The following is a 17,222-nucleotide window of genomic DNA, read 5'->3' on the forward strand; positions in this document are numbered from 1 at the left end:
AGGTAAAGGGACCAATGACCATCAGGTCCAGTCGTGTCTGACTCTGGGGTTGTGGTGCTCATCTCGCTCTATGGGCCGAGGGAGCCGCCGTTTGTCCGCAGACAGCTTCCGGGTCATGTGGCCAGCATGACAAAGCCGCTTCTGGCAAACCAGAGCAGCGCACAGAAACGCTGTTTACATTCCCGCTGGAGCGGTCCCTATTTATCTACTTGCATTTTGACGTGCTTTTGAACTGCTAGGTGAGCAGGAGCTGGGACCAAGCAACGGGAGCTCACCCCGTGGCAGGGATTTGAACCGCCGACCTTCTGATCAGCAAGCTCTAGACTCTGTGGTTTAACCCACAGTGGTATAAAATCAAACAATAATTAAATTACCTCCTAAAAACATCTCAAAATCAAATTAAAGTCTAATTAGATGGCTTTCCACAGGGTTAGGGGTTGGGAATAGTAAATGCTCCACTGAACTGAAATTTCAGCCTCACGACATAGGAAAAACAGCCAGAGTAAACAGCTATTTTGGTGGAGGAGGGTCAATATATTACCTGATATGCATGAAATTTTCATATATAGCTATATAATCCCTAGTAGGAGAAGGCGTTTTCAACCCCCCCAAAATGTTCCTTGATAATTTGCCACCCCCTCCATTATGGAACATGGGGCGGCCCATCCCCACCCCCTTGCACTGCCCAGGCTTGCACCCTGCATAAGTCACTTGGTGCTGCTAATGCAGTGGGTTTATTTCACACCCGGAGGCACACTCCATTGTCTCTTGAGACAGACAGATACCAACAACTTCTGAGTAGACATAGCTAACAAGATTGTAAGTCTGCATAGTTTTCACCACAATAAATTTGTTTATCTTAAAGATGCCTCAAGACTCTTTTATATAGTAATGAATTCCACATACACTCATCCTTGAACACTCATGAGGATTTAATTTTAACTCATAAGAACCTTAAATTATTCCACAGAGTATAAAATCATGAACTGCTATATGGCCTTCTTCAATAAAAGGTCTTTGCTGCCTCATGGGAGGCTGAAACTTTCACTCTATTTATTGCAAGATATCTGACCCGGAAGAAACGTTAATGCTTATTCACAAGAATTATTACTGCAAAATATAGTTAGGGAGAAATAAATAATATTAACTGCCTATTAAGATGTGGCAATAGAAAAGAGTATATAACTTGCATCTAGGGGTTGGCCAGGTTGGCACCTGCCAAGCCAAGAGCACAGGTCCTGTAGGAGTGCAAAAACTATATCCCTCCACTCAGGCATGGGTGGCTAGAGCCCACCAGTCCTTCTGAACATTTTGTGGACCATTCCTCCACTGCTCTGGGCTGCCAGGCAAGGTGCACAAGCTCCTCTGGGTGCCTTGGTGGAGGAATCTAATTGCTGGTGTGTGGGGGGGATGAGGGGGCACCAATGCAAAGCACAAGGGAGCCTAGGTATGCCTCTGCTTGCATACAATTACAACATTGTAGAGACTAACATGTGACTATTTGGGAATAATGTATCATTTTTCCTTTGAGAGTTTGTATGATATGGCATCTAGAGAGAGAAACATAGGGACAATCTCATAGCAGGGAAAGCTTAATAGTGAAGTTAATATATTCCATTACTCTAGTGTCCCATAGTAGGTCACCTGTAAGCAGTGGCGTCACTAGCCTCTGCGCTGCTGGGGGCGGCGGCAGCGCAGAGGCACCCCCCTGGGGGAGGGGCACGACGCTGCGTCGTGACGTCATCATTGACGTCACGACGCACGTGTATGCAGAAAGGGGGGATTTCCCCCTTTCCGAGGCTTTTTTTTTCGGCAGGGGTGGTGACCAGCGAGGAGGGGGTGAGAAGCGTGACCCCCCCGTCGCTGGTCGGCCCCCCCCCCGCCAGAAAAAAAAGCGGGTGGAAAGCCTGGAAAAGAAGCAGAGCGGCGCGTAACGCGCCTGCTCTGCTTCCTTTCCAGGCTTTCCCCGCCCCCCCCCCCGCGGTTTTTTTCGGCAGGAGGTGTGACCAGCAAGGAGGGGGTGGACAAAGCGTGACCCCCCCCGCTGGTCGGGAGCCCCCCCCCGAAAAAAAGTCGGGCGGAAAGCCTGGAAAAGAAGCAGAGCGGCGCTTAAAACGCGCACTGCTCTGCTTCCTTTCCAGGCCTTTCCCCCGCCCCCCCCGCGTTTTTTTTTCGGCGGGGGGGGGTGACCAGCGAGGAGGGGGTGACAAGCGTGACCCCCCCTCGCTGGTCGGGCCCCCCCCCCGCCGAAAAAAAGCGGGCGGAAAGCCTGGAAAAGAAGCAGAGCGGCGCTTAAACGCGGCTGCTCTGCTTCCTTTCCAGGCTTTCCCCCCCCCCCCGCGGTTTTTTCGGCGGGGGGTGACCAGCGAGGAGGGGGTGACAAGCGTGACACCCCCCCTCGCTGGTCGGGCCCCCCCCGCCGAAAAAAAGCAGCGGAAAGGGGAAAAGGAAGCAGAGCGGCGCTTAAACGCGCCTGCTCTGCTTCCTTTCCCGCCCCCCCGCGGTTTTTTCGGCGGGGGGTGGTGACCAGCGATGAGGGGGTGACAAGCGTGACACCCCCCCTCGCTGGTCGACCCCCCCGCCGAAAAAAAGCGGCGGCAGCACCCCATCCGTGTGCTGCTGCCTGGGGTGACTGAGGGCGCAGCGGCGCGTGGGAGTGGCGGGAGGGGCCGCCGCTTGTCACCCCCCACCCGCCGCTGCTCACACCTGTCACTGGGGGCGTACCTCCCCCACCGCCCCTCCCCAGCGACGCCCCTGCCTGTAAGGGGAAAGGGGCCTCATTTCCTCTATCAGTAGCAATATATAAACTTGTCAAAAGAAGTCAAACTTGACCATTTTTCCCTCTTACTACCAAGGTTGAAAAATTTAGTTAAAGCAAGTAAATGACATGCTGTTTCTCTATCACTGCTTATATAGCGTAATACAATCCTGAAATGCAGTGTGGGCAATCCTGGAAGTGCTAGTTGCTATTCCCCCCCCCTTTACAGGTAGGTAGCCGTGGGTGGTCTGCCATAGTCAAAACAAAATAAAAAATAAAAAAAATTCCTAGTTGGTCTCTAAGGTGCTACTGGAAGGAATCTTTTTTATGTTTTTTATTTAAACCCCCCCCCCTTTATGCTTTAGCAGCAGACCAGGAAAAAAAAAACACTATTCCTTGCTATTGCTTAGATTTCTGAAAAGTTTCCAATGACTCAATGGTGTACAGACACAGCTCTCTACCAATGTCACAAGCTAAATAAGACCAAAAGCAGCCAGAAATCAGAAACAGTCCAGATTAAACACTAGGAGTAGCTTTAGTTTAGCTTCTCGCTGTTTAGATTCTACACTGTTAGTAGCAATACAATCCTGTTTAACAATTGCTTTTTGTGAGCATCTTAAAGGTTACAATTAAAGGTAAAAATACATTGTTATACTATGTATTGTTTTGTGCGGTATTCTCTGTTTTATTGAATCTGTATGTAGCCGTCTGGATTACAAAAAATACAAATAAGAACACTAATTTATTTAAAGACATTTACATTGAAAATGGAAGAAAATTAAAGGAAATTTAGAAAACTGGAGTAAATTGAAGCTGTCATTATGGGGCAGAATATAAATTATTAAAATGACAGTACTTTCCCAAATCTTCTTTCTTTTTCAGACAATTCCAATAATTATTGGGACAAAATGTTTTAAAGATTGGCAGAGGGACCTGGCCAATTTTATTTGGCAGGGCAAAAAAGCAAGAATGAAATTTAAATTGTTGACGGAACCCAGAGAAAGAGGAGGGTTTGCGGTCCCAGACCTCAGAATGTACTTTGAGGCTGCATGCTGGACTTGGTTGAAAGACTGGGTGTTGCTTAGGAATACTGAATACTTGGATTTAGAGGGCTGGGACAAGGTTTTCGGGTGGCATGGCTACTTATGCCGTTATAAAATAAAAGCACATAAAGACTTCATGAACCACCTAGTGAGGAAGGCCTTATTCGAAGTTTGGGAGAGAAATAAATCCAAAGTTATAACAAAAAAACAACACCTTGGTGTCCTATAGAGTCAACTGCCATTCATAAGAATAACATGAACAATAACAATAACTGGCCAATTTACAGAGACTTGGTGGATGAGATAAATTATTGTCCCAAACTGAAAAGGTTTGAATAACTCAAACAACTAGGGGTAGAATATTACCAGCTTAGGGCGACCTTTGAAAAAGATAAGACGTTAAAAGGGTTTGATAATACAGCATCAATCTTAGAAAAGGAGGTTTTACAGAACAACCAAAAGACTCTCTCCAAAATGTACAAGCTGTTACAGAATGCTCAAATAGAAAAAGATGAAAAGGGAAAGGCCATAATAAGATGGATGGGAGCAGGACTTACAGTTGTTGTTGTTCAGTCGTTCAGTCGTGTCCGACTCTTCGTGACCCCATGGACCAGAGCACGCCAGGCACGCCTATCCTTCACAGGACTTACAGTAGGTTATGTAATTGAATATAAAGAGTGGAAAAAACTGTGGACAAAAAAATTAGTAATTTTACATCATGTTATTAATAAGAGAAAACTACCTGAAATGCATCATAGGGGACTTCCGGCGGCGACGCCACCGCGCGCGGTCGTGGGTTGCCTCGGCAGCGAGGCGACCCAGGCCGGCCCGGCGGTTGGAGCCCCGCTACCGCTAAGCGGGGCTCCGGTGGGGCGCGGGAAGAGCGTCCCGCGCCCTGGGCTCCCCGGCGGGCCCGTCAAAGCTCCGAACCCTTCCCTCGTTCCCCCTGTAAAGGGGGAGTGGGGGTGAAGGGACAACGGAGCTGGGCCATTAGGGGACATGCCCCAACCGGGTCAGCGAAGCGGCAGCTGCCGCTCGCGACGAGCGTCAATGTTCTCCCTGCAAGGATGGAAATCAAGGAAGCCCGGTGGTTGTGAGTACATGATTTGATCTGCATTTCGTCTTTAACGATCCGGGAGGTTTCATGAAAAGGAAGTCTGCCTCCCTCCCTTCGGTGGATAGAAAATAACTGTCTTAAGAGACTGCTGTTACAATGATGGTTACAAAGTATTTTAATTTTGACAAGTGAGACTGTTTCGATCTCCCTTTGGGGAGCAAGTTAGTGGAGAATATCTCTCTTTAAAATTGTGCTCTTTGCGCCCTGGCTACAGGGAAAATGGCTGCGAAAGATTGTGACTGAGTGGAAATTTACTGGCACTAAGATGGGAAAGTTCTGAAATTGAAACTGTAATTTGATACCTATGTCCGCTTCTGCCATGCTGGGATTCGTTTTTGAGCTGGTTACGAACTATGGATTGACTGATGATCAAAGGATTACTTTCTTGAGATTGGATCTGCTTAATCAAAAATTGGTGATATTGAACCGCGATATGTCAGAAAAGACACTACCCACAGAGGAGACTTTTCAGGAAATGGCTGCATTGGAAGAGAGCCTTGGCAAAGAGCTGAAAGGGATGATTGAAGAACAGAGTAAAATGGCTTGGCGACTCCGGAAAAAAAAAAACGTCCTTTGGGGGTGGCAGACCCAGGACGGGGAAGATTTTTATATCTAACTCTCGAGGTGAGAGCTCGGGAGTGTTGGTGAAAAAACTAATATGTTCACAAATAAAAGAAGAATGGTATTTTGAACCGGAGAAGCTGGAAGAAGAGGATGTGCGTACCCTGATGCTCTATGCAAGGATTGTTATGGACTTTGTCTGGATCTGTGGACTTATAAGGAAAGAGGACATATCGAGGAGCGGCTCCGGAATAAGACGGGCAAAGAAAATGGACAGAAGGGGGATAGGGTGAACTGTGTTAAGGGTAAAGCAAAAATGATTTAATATGGTACCCTGAAGCCGGTGTGTTAAGACTTTAAGTTTTTGAAATAGAAAAGGGATATTGGATTTCTTTTTATTAGCAGCAGTTTAAGGGAAAGAAGATGTTTGTTATGATTTGATTCAAGAATAATATGTTAAGATATTGAATTTTGTGATGAATTAATGCTAAGTTACAATATGATTTGACTTTAGTTAAGTTAAGAACTAGAACAGACATTGTAATTTAGAAAATAAGATTTTTAAGAAGAATGTTTAGTGTTGAATTTCTTAAAATGTATTTAATTTTTTTTTAGAATATGAAGTTATTAAAGTAATATTTGGATTTGGAACCGAAGGAGAATAGGCAGGGGAAGTCAAAAGATTCGACCAAGAACTTTTTTTTTTGTAGAAGAAGAAGAATTATTGGTATGTTTGTATTTGTCTATTTTAGTTGGGGTGGGTAAGTGTTGGGTTAATGTTGGTGATGGTGATGGATTGTTTGTTTGTTATGAAAAACTAATAAATTCTTATAAAAAAAAAGAAAATGCATCATAGGTGGTATTTAACACCAGAGAGATTGGCTAAAATGAACAAATCGCTTAGTAATAAGTGTTGGAGATGCACAAAGCAGATTGGAACCTTCTACCATATGTGGTGGACATGTCCAGAGATTAGGAAGTTCTGGGACGTGATCCATGAAGAAATAAAAAAAAAGTAACTAAGAACTTCACTAATAAGACTAAAGCCAATGAATACAGTCAAGAAGGAATGGAAGTGCTTGAATGATTATTTAGAAATACAAGGTTCTAATGTACAAATTTGGCTGTGTCTAGAATGACCTTGTGAATGGAAAAGAGGAAACACACACACACAAACATCTATATATTAAGATGAAAATAATACTGAAATACGGATAAAATATGAAATGTGAAAGGAAGTGTTGTGAGAGTGATGGAAGTCTATTATTATTTTGTAAATTTTTATTGTATTGAAATACTATACCGTACTTTTCTTTATTCTTTTACTGTCTACTTTTCTTTCCTTTCTCCCCCCCTCCTTTCCTTTCCCTTTTTTATTTTTCTTTGTATTATTCTTTATGTATGGCTTGGTATTGATGTATTTACATTGCAATTAAATTAAAGTATATTAAAATGGTATGTAGCAATTTTACTGCATTTTTTAAAACAAAGAAACAAACAAGGTTACAATACAATAAAATGGAAAATTCTTTTAAGTAGCACCTTAGAGACCAACTGTGTTTGTTCTTGGCATGAGCTTTCGTGTGCATGCACACTTCTTCAGATACATTCCGTGCATGTTTAGGTGGCAGTAAACCCCACTATACTCAAATGGCATTTACTCCTAAGCAAGCATGCGTAGGCTGGACCAAAAGAGATTTAGCTACAATAAAGTGTTGGACTTTCCTTTGGGTGGAGGAGAAGGGAATGCAAGACAGAACATCCTATAGATTGTTTTCAGTACTGTCAAAATATATTTGATTTTGAGGGTTTGGGGAAATGATGAAGCCACCCACTGAGCCCACGCAGATTTATTCGCAACCTAGAAGAGACACAGCAAAGCAGACGACAGCTATATTTAAATGAGAAAAGAAAAAATGAGAAGAAAGGAAAGAGAGGCCTTGATTAGTTCGGAGGAAAAGGCTTTCGCTCGTACTAGGCCCGACTTCTAACGATTAGGCCCTGAATTGGTTACCCATAGCAACCGCAGCTCAGAAGGAGTAGGGAGGGGAAGGGGGGAGGGGAAAGAACCTTCAAACACGTGATGCCCATCACGCGCTTGTCATCAACGACGTGCTAATCCGTTTGCCCAATCCCAAAATTTGCTCCCTTCCCCTCCCATCTGGTCCCTCCTCCTTGCGCCCGCCCGCTCCGAGGAAAAGCAACGTTCCTTTAATCGCGTCGCACGCGCGCTCGCGTCACTCCGGTGTCTACGGCTCCTCCTCCTCTCTTTTCACCCCTCCCCCCTCTTACGTCCCACCCTATATCGTTGCTGTGCCAGCAGCCAATGAGACGGAGTGTCTCATTGGGCCAATGGGGAAGCTCGGCTCTGGTGGCGAGAGCAACAGCGGCGGTGGCCGTGGAGGCTGGGGCTGTGTGTGTGGGAAGGGAGGAAACGGCGCTGGCTGGGCGAGGAAGCGAGCGAACAAGGCAGGCATCGCGGCGGACGAGGAAGGCACCGCTGGCGAATCGGCGCTCGGGACAGCGAGGAGGCAGCGAGAGCCGCCGGGAAGGCGGGTGGGCCATGGAGCGGGCGGGCCGGAGGAGGCGACGCCGGCACTCGTAAAGGCCCGTTGCCCCCTGGGCGAGCAAACGAGCGAGGCAGGCGGGTGGCCGGGCGAGAGGCCTCACGCACTCGCCCTCACGGGCCTCTGGCCTCAGCGGCGCACAGGCAAGGGAAAGAGGCGGCGGCGGCGCAGGGAACCACGCGCTCCGGGTAAGGAAGGCTCCGCACCTCAGTGAGGGCTCTTGGCGGGGGCGAAGGGCCTGCCCGGCTTGGCGGCGCGAAGTCCACAGAGGCCCCGCGCGGGGTAGAAGCGGGTGTTGAAAAGGTGCCGAATGACGGGGGTGCGGGCGGGGCGAAGGAGTGCTAGGATGGTGCCTGACCCGGGTTTGCGGAACGACATACGTTGCATGCTCCTGGAGGGAGCTGCTGCCGCCACCCCCGAGAAACTGATGAGGCCTACGGTGAAAACGAGGGGGAAAGGGTAATATTGGCCACGTGTGTGTATTTGTGTGTGTCGAGTATGTGGATGCCGTGGGGCGGGGGGGGGAGGGTTGGAAGGGTATTTAGTTAAAACAAAGTGGTGGGGTTTTGAGGGGGATTAAAAAGAAGAGAGAGACCTATCTGTATATGAGGGTTGTGGGAGGCTGTTGTGGAAAGGGCGATGAGATTACATTGTAGGGCACGTTGTTATGTTCCCTTCTATTTTGATGAGCATTTGTGTTAAAAGTGGTGGCCAAAGAGCATTGGGGTGTGTGGGATTTTAAAGCCCTTCAATCTCATCCTCTGGTAGATGCACAAGTGTCTTCCCACATTTCTAATTGCCTCTTTGGGGGTGCAGGTTATAATTTGTATTAGTGGTTGTAGGTACAGATCTGTTGCAGAGGTTGAGGTAACTACAGGACTGTGTTGTATCACAAAAAGTGAAAGGAAGTGGGCAGAATGTGTTGGTGTTCATGAAGAAGCTGATGAGCTGGTGTGTGTGAGTGTGTAGTAATGGTACGTGGAAAGGAAGGTTGTGGGGTGCTAAAGACAGACAAGGGTTGAGTCTCTAGAGTTTGACTGGAATGTGATGGGTATGGGAGATTGGGCTCGCAGCAGTAATGTGGAGATGGAGTATATTGCATAGACGCTTTGTAGTTGGAAACCAGCTGCTGAAACAGGGAGGTGTGGAGCGCTGGTGCTGCAGAGGCAGATGGTGCAGGATTGAGTGGGGGTGGGGTGGGGATGGGGTGAGGTCAGAGTCTGGTAAAACTCACAGCAGAAAGGAGTGGAAGTTATAGAGTTGGAAGCCCAGGGTACTAGCAAAATGTCTAGGAGGAGGGATGTTATGTGTTGGAATAGATTCAGTGAAGATTACGCTTGCTATGGTAATTTCCTTTTCCCATTTCATCATCTTTCAGTCGGTGTTAGTCCTGTGTATATGTGTAAGGAAGAGCTTTTCTTCTGCCTTTTCTTGTTTCTTTTTCTTAGTTTCTTCTGTGGATTGGCCTCCTTTCTCTTAAAACAAGAAATAAAAAGCAGCTGCATGTCTCCAAACATAATTTAGGATCCCTCTCACTCCTGTCTCTTAAGAAAGAGGATTGATTACATGTTTAGAAAGGCAAATCGTCCCCCCCTTCCCCAAGAAGCTTGGATGAGCTGAGCCCTCCAATGCCCTCTGCCCTTTTCCCAGAGAAAGCAGCTGTCTTGTGAGGGATGTGTGCGTGTGGATTGAAAATCAGTCTGTTCATTGAGACACAAGGGCTGGTGTGTTCAGATCGCTCATTAAAGTTGTGGCTCTGTTTTGATATTCAGTTGCAGGAAGGAACTTGTCCCCTCCCCCTCAGTTTGTACACAGATCTCCCTTGTCACCAGGAACCTGGCTTTATAGATTAAGAGTGAGCAGATCAGTCACTGTCTTTTAAAGCCAAATGCATCTCAGGGGATAATTCTAGAAACTGAATGGGGGACAAAATAGCTTAGGCAAAGAATGTAGTAAAATTAGGTAACATATTTTTTGTTTGAACTTTCTGTAGTTTTAATTCAGATGATAAACTGTAATGGACGATGGTAATTTTCTTCTTAGTTTTTCCAGCTCACAGTATTTGTTATTTTTTCAACATGGCCCTTCCATTATCAGTTCCATTTCCTGGGTAAAACGCCCTCAGAAAACAAACAGAGGTGTTAGTTTCAGAATGGATTTTAAGCTTTTGTATCATAGTTACTTCTAGTTAAGAAGGGAGCTTAAATCTGTGATAGTTTTTAAATGACTCCCAGAGTTGTAGTGAAAGGGAATTTCATGAAGCTCATAGGGTGATATTGGGCCCATTATTATCTGTCAGCCCAACTGACCTCATAGAGTTGTTGTGAGGATGAAATGGAGAGGGGAAGAAGTGTGTACGCCACTTTGAGCTCCTTGGAGAAAAGGTGGAATATAAATATAAAAATCTAAACAGTAGTTGAAAAATAAGTGAATTATTTGAACTGAGAAGTTTGTATATTGTATGCTAGATGGAAAAGGAGCCTAAAATGTTTTGTTTGTTTGTTTTGTAGTCAGAAAGTGTGCTTTTCTCTTTCTACAAATCTACTGGAATTGGATTTCCACATATAGATATGCTGTTTAACCTTAGGAATATCACAGAGGTAGAGTTACCTGGTAACAAGGGTAGAATCATACAGGCATCCTCCATAGTTCACACATGGTTTTCTCATGCTTCTCTTTGCCCTTATATAATTAACTGCCTAAGCTGGTTGAACAGGACAAGTTATTGAAGATGTTCTTGAGACTCCTGTCAGTCTAACATTAAAGCACCAGTAGCTCTTCAAGACTGGAAATGTGGATGAGAGTGTTTCATGTGCGGTTGCCATAGATGGGCAGCATAATGGTTCCCGTATACACAGCTCTGTTCTCATAGCAGAGGCAGATAAATCTGGTCTGCATTTGAAGACACAATTCTTTTTCACCAGAGAGAAGGCTATGTTAGTAACACACTGCAAGTGATACCATGGCCTGTCCTGGCCCCACACAAATGTGTATGATACAAAATAATGATTTGATGGCTCACATAGCAAATGTTATTGCCCTCTGCTTAAGTACTATACACAAGGAATTGATAAGGCTAGCCTGTGCACTTCTAGGCCTTCTCCCAAGATTGAACTGGGTAATAAATTTTACATCAGTTTGGGCAAGGCAAGGACAATGTGCTAGTTAACTGTTTCGGGCTAGGAGGGAAGGAATTGTCTTAGTAGGAAAGCTTTAGAAGAGCTGCAGCTCTGTCTCCATGGTATTTTGCATATATCTGGTTGCATGAAGGTGGCTGAATTACTTGAAAGCATTGTTATAATTTGTTCAATATTGTGACCTTTATAGTTAGTGCAATTCGATTATATTCCACTGTACTAATATTGAGATCATATAGGTTCTTGAAGAATATTTGGTTCACAAGCATAGGCTTCTTTTTCATTCTTCTGTTATACTACTGTGTGGCTTTATTTATGCTATATCAATTAGGGAAATCTTTCAACTTTCAATTCTTGCTTTACATTAAGCTTAAGGTAAAATGAAAATATAATATTTTTATTTGCTTGAAAATACTTTCCTTATTAATATATAACAATAATACAAGCTTTAAAAATTAATGAAATATTAAGTACTTTATTTTTTGCTGTTCAAATGATAGAATGAGCATGTTGTTTTAAGCTTCTCTCCTCTGCTTTGATATTGTTTCAGGCTTCTGTTGAGCTAAGCAGGCAGATCTTATGCAATTTGAGTCTGGTTAGTTGAGCTGTGCTTAGTCAAGCTGTACTGAAAAGCATTATTTCTTTTTTTCACTAAACCAAAACTTATATAACTTGTGTTTGTTTTATCCACATAATTCTAATGTAGTTCATGCAAATAAGGTGCAAATATTTCAGGGGTTGGCTTTGAGTTTGCTCATTTCCTGTTCCAAGTGTGGTTTGTAAACATTGGGTTAAAATATGATATTTTTGGTGCTGTTATATGTAAACATATTGATTTTTAGCAATAGGATTCTTAAGTGGGAAAGGCACCAGTGTGAGGAAACATATCAAGAAGCAATTGCACGTGTTAATGTTCAGACTACAGGGATGTATATGGTATGAGTGGTTATAGTTACTGAGCTGGGAGTGAAATTGAAACGCCTGCATTCTTTTATTTATACTTTATATCTGCAAAATAGAATGTCTATTCTCTTGGTTTTTAAAAATGCATTTTTTGTGGGAGAGATTTTCTGTACTTCAGTGAATCATAGATGTCTTTAGGATTTTGGTAAACCATACAGTTGGTGGAGACACTGATAGGAAGGATATTCTTCCAAATGAATGATATTTGTAAATGTCTGTTTTCTAGAATTCTTTGTAGATTTGAATTTCATGAAACGGGAGTATTTGTGAAGTGTGTTAGAATGTTCTGAATATTGCAGCACTTTTTTTAGTAATTACTTCAAGAGCAACCTTTTCTATGTATTCATATATATGCATACAGGTGGCAGCCATTTTGAATGGGAATTCCATTCCTGGCCCCCGCGTGTGCGTTGGCAGAGCACGCATAACCCTGTTCCACTCCCGTTCTGCCCTATTCCAGGTCCAAAATGACCCACTTGTTGTTAGTTGCGTGTCGATTGGGCGCGCACAAAATGGTCACTGCCTATAGTAGTCAAATGTACTGATTGTTGAGTCAGAACATTTAATCTGACTTGTACTTTGCTGCTAGACTGTATGGGGGACAGTACTTAATTCAGCTTTTGGGAAAAGTATGTTTTGAATCCCAGATGGCATTATTTTCCTTATGATTGTTAGTGTCAGGTTTTAAAGGCAATACCCAGTTGTTTCCATATGAAGTCCAATAAGCCAAGTTAAATAAATCAGCAGTTAGAATCAATGGGAAAAGTGGGGTCATTTATAGTGTTAGAGATGCATAGGATACTACAGGAAAGAAGGATAGGCAAGACAGGAATACATTGTAGTGGAGAGAAGCAGAAATCTGTAGAAACATTGTAAGTGACTTGCTGATGTCTAAGTTGATTGTGGAATTGTGTGTTAATTAATAAGCAACTGGACACCCATGCATCATATCTGCCCTCCTAGGTGTATTGCCTGGCTCCCTAGATGGTGAAAGAGGTTTGGAAAACATGATGTGAGTGACAAGAGAACTTGGAAGACATCACTTTAAGGATTGTGGGATGAAGGTTATTTCTTTTTATCAGATTTATATCCTGCATTTCCTCCTAAGGGATCTCAGGGCAATAGGAGCATCCCCTTACTTCTCAGAGTGGCTGTCCAGGAAAACTGGTTGCTTGCTTAATATGGATGGAGTGGTCCGAGTTCCAGAGCTGGGATGGAACTCAATAAAAGGATGGTACTATAGAATAAAAGTCCATTGAAAAACTGGGTTTATTCCTCAGAGTACATGGGTGATGAGCAGCAGTGAGTGTGGTTTGCTTGTGACAATTGATTAAATATAACATTAACATTTATTGTTAAATACTTCAGAATTATTATGTATTTGTAAAGTAACCTAAGGTCCCTTGCCACAAATACTAACTTCAGAATAAATGTCAAAAATGATTTCCAGTTGAATTTGAGTATATGTTTAGAAATTTGACCTTTAATTGATTTTATTCTCAAAGTCAGAAGTATTTACATTCACTGTTGCCAACTCACTGTGGCTAGTGTTGGCATGCTGTCTACCAAGCAAATGGTGCAGCCTGACATACTGTAAATGTTTAGTTGAAAGTCAGTCCCAGTGTGCTGAATGGGGTTTCTCCCTAATAGGTGTGCATGGGATTGCAGCCCTATGGATCTGATGAGTTTGCTTGAGGGTAAATGGAAAGTGTCCAACACAGAGTATTGTAAGATTTACTTTGCAGTCAGCAGTTAAAGATGGATTCAGTAAGTTTCCCTTCAATAGAGCTGCTTTCTAGTTGTCCTGTGTGTATTAATTTTCTTCAGATGAGTTATAAATGAAAAGGATGGCCTCATAAATAATGGTGTTTTTTTGTTATATTAATGTAGATACTTGACACATATAATCACTTGTTTTAATTCTGCTTGTAGTTGTCCCAGAGGTAGGCAAAGAGTAACAAATTTTCCCAGAGTGGAAAAAAGGTGTTCCAGAAGCTTGTTTGGCAGTTCGTCATTCTTCGTTTTTTGGCTGTGCTTTCAAATAAATTTATGACTTTGTAAATATGCTGATGGGGCTTGCTATCTTAGAGGATAACACTGAAACTCAAATAGCCAGGCCAGACCTGACCACTATCCTTTTTATAAATCTATGGGACATGATATCCAGGTCTCTTTTCTGAAGCTTTTGTTGTGATCTTTGGTTAAACAAACCTAATCATTGTTCAAAAACTGAAAGGCTTACATTGCATATCTTACATGACACCTTGATTATATTTAAGCTGCATTGTAGAGTTATGAAATACCATTTTGGGGAGGCTACAGTTGCTGTTATGAATAGTTTTTATCTTATTTTCAATTCCCCCTTTTGTTATCTAAAACCAGACTTTAGGTATGAAAAATAGCCTCCACGACAAACTTTGCAACTTCAGCAGTAACTAAATCTGTCAGATTTTCTAGCAAACTGCAATCTTTTTAGTTCACTATGTGAACAAAGTATGTTCTATTCAACACAATTTGTGTGAGCATAGATCAAAAATTGTGTGGGCATAGATCAGTTTGGATATCATCATTCACTGTCCCATAGACATACAGTGAGTAGTATTGGGGAGCAAAAGCTGAGAGAGAACTTTGGTAACAGTATTTTCTCCCCATTGCCTTCCCAGGTCACGTTTGCAGTTGCTTTTATGCAGTGATGTGAGGCACACACACGACTGTCTGCTTTGTCCCTGCCATCTGGATAAATGCAACATTCCAGTTTGCTGCACTGCCCTTGGCATTTAGGCTCTGAATTATTTATCCTCAAGGAGTCTGTAGGCAATCTCTTTGCCTCTTTAAAGAAAGTCGAGAAGGGTCTGTTGGTTAAAACTAGTATTCAGCCTGCTTTATATACAGAAAATTTTAAGCATAGATTCTTCTCTATTGCTTTAATAATGCCAGATTTTATAAAATCACATATTGTATTTAAAAAGCTATCTGGTTAATGCTTTTGATCTCAATTCACTGTCAAAGGCAGGGTTTTTATCTTGGTTGCTATCAGATATTTAATGTAAAAAATCCAACTTTGGATATTCTTCTAGTAAATATATGACATTTTTTAGATGTGTGAACTGCAATGTTAGCATGTGGAAGAAGCTACCAGGCAATATTTGCATATATTTATGCAATAGAGAAAGGAACTCTGCATTGTGGAGTAGATTGCCAGGGTGGGTGGATGACCATAGCTTACTGCTTCTCAACCTCTGTGCAGCTGACCTGTATATAGGGAATATATATTTTTTAAAATAAAAAATTGTGGGGGCCCCCCCGCAGCATGCCACTGTTAAAATCCAGTCATGAGGTGTACAGTGTGTGCTAACTGGAGTTCACACTAGAAAAATGGAGGACACCCAACATTTCAGAGGATGTTCCAGAATTTATCAAGTGGAGATGGACTAAAAATTAGTTTTGAACATCTCATACTTTTTAAATGCTTGAAGGCCAATGGTTTTTTGTTCTAGAAATTTGTAAATTATTGAGTGACTAGCTTTACTAAAGCAAAATAATTAAAAGGATTGGTATGTTGACTCCTTACACTAAATTTAAATCAGTTTATTTGCATCTTTGGTGTCTCCTGTAGTTATTCAAAATGACAACCCATTCTGGACCGTCTCCCAGTAATAGGATTAGTATATTAATGGTGGGCAGAAGAGGGAAGGTCTCTGGGTGATTTGGAGTAGATCATTAAGCCATACCAGCTCCAATTAAAATAATAATGATGATAGTTTACATCAAGTTGCCTATGTATTTTTGCTGAATGCAAACATATTCCCCCTTCCTTCTTAAGCCCACCACATTTAATGTTAGAAAGTGATTAAAAGACAAAAAAGTAAGGAGAAAATGAGACAAAAAGAGGGGAAATTGATCATAAGTAAAAGGAAAAAAAGAATATATATATTTTAAGTGACTTACTATTTCAATATGTGTGATGAGCCATACCATGAATTGTATTTTAATTCTATATATAGTAGTTCAAAAAATCATGCCAGATGGGTTGAAATTTAGTTTCTTTCAATGTTTTAGTGTATATAGGATCCTTTACTGAGCTGTCAATTTAAAGTGATCTTGTGTCCATCCATCAATATTGGGTTCAGTGCATGTTTTAAAAATGTTTCTGGGAACTGACTGCCTTGAGTTTGCTATAGGGTTTTACCTAAGGATTGTTGTATGTTAGACTTCTAAAGGAAATGTAATTGGAAACAGCCTTCCCATGGTGCCTGTCCTGAATGAGACATAGAGAACTATATACCCCATGAATTGTTATTGCACTGTCTGTACAAACTTGGCATGGGAATTGTTCACCATGGGGAGCTAACATGCTGCAGAGCACTGAATGAATTTGAGAGACCTGAGTTCAAATCCCCTTTCAGCCTTGAAGTAACTGGGGCCAGTCATCTCTGTTTAATCCAGTGTTAGAAATCAGCCAGGTGCCAAGCATGTTTTGCTATTGGCACAGGTCCAACAGCAACCACAAAATGCCAGGTTGGTTTCTGGGGAAAAACAAAATGTAATTTGGAGAAGGCTTTGAATATTTGTTTTGTTTTGAATTGTTTTATTTGTTGTTTTAATGTTGTAAACCACTTTGATTTGTTCTTTAAAATATAAAGTGGTATAGAAATGAAAACAACAGCAACAAACATATTGGGGGGGGCATTCCATTGTGGCAATTGTAACCTAGGTTTAAGGTGCCATTTGGTATTAGATTATATTTCTGAGTTTCTAACACTGATAAAACTAATTAACAGGATTGTTGTGAGGATTAAATGCACTGACATAATATACCGCACCTTAAGCTTCTTGGAGGAAGGCAGGAATGCAATTGAGATTAAACCAGTGGTATCACTGTGGTTAAGTATAACTATTATTCCAGTTTTAAACTTCTTCTTCTTCCTGAAACAATTAGTGCTTGCTAGAAATAAGCAAATGATCCCTAATTTCAGACAATGCCATCAGTTAGATGCACATTTGGTGGAGGCCAGGTGATTGTAAGCTATTGCCTGTTTTCCTCCTTCCTCAATCCAGAGGAATTCCTGGAGCATT

At 42.5% G+C, this 17,222-nt stretch overlaps 1 protein-coding gene across 5 annotated transcripts in view; it reads left to right on the plus strand.

The window, feature by feature from the left end:
• The first annotated feature begins 7,843 nt into the window (after positions 1 to 7,843).
• The window catches only part of ANKRD11 (ankyrin repeat domain 11), a 197,595-nt gene continuing 188,216 nt past the window's right edge, over positions 7,844 to 17,222 (plus strand). For 4 of the 5 annotated variants that reach the window (XM_033156962.1, XM_033156964.1, XM_033156963.1 and 1 more), the window contains exon 1: positions 7,844 to 8,234. The gene's annotated coding sequence lies outside the window, so the exon portion shown is untranslated. The remainder of the gene's footprint in view (positions 8,235 to 17,222) is intronic. The other variant, XM_033156967.1, reaches the window with a different exon arrangement.

This window comes from Lacerta agilis, chromosome 8, assembly GCF_009819535.1.
Source record: "Lacerta agilis isolate rLacAgi1 chromosome 8, rLacAgi1.pri, whole genome shotgun sequence".
NCBI lineage: Eukaryota > Metazoa > Chordata > Lepidosauria > Squamata > Lacertidae > Lacerta > Lacerta agilis.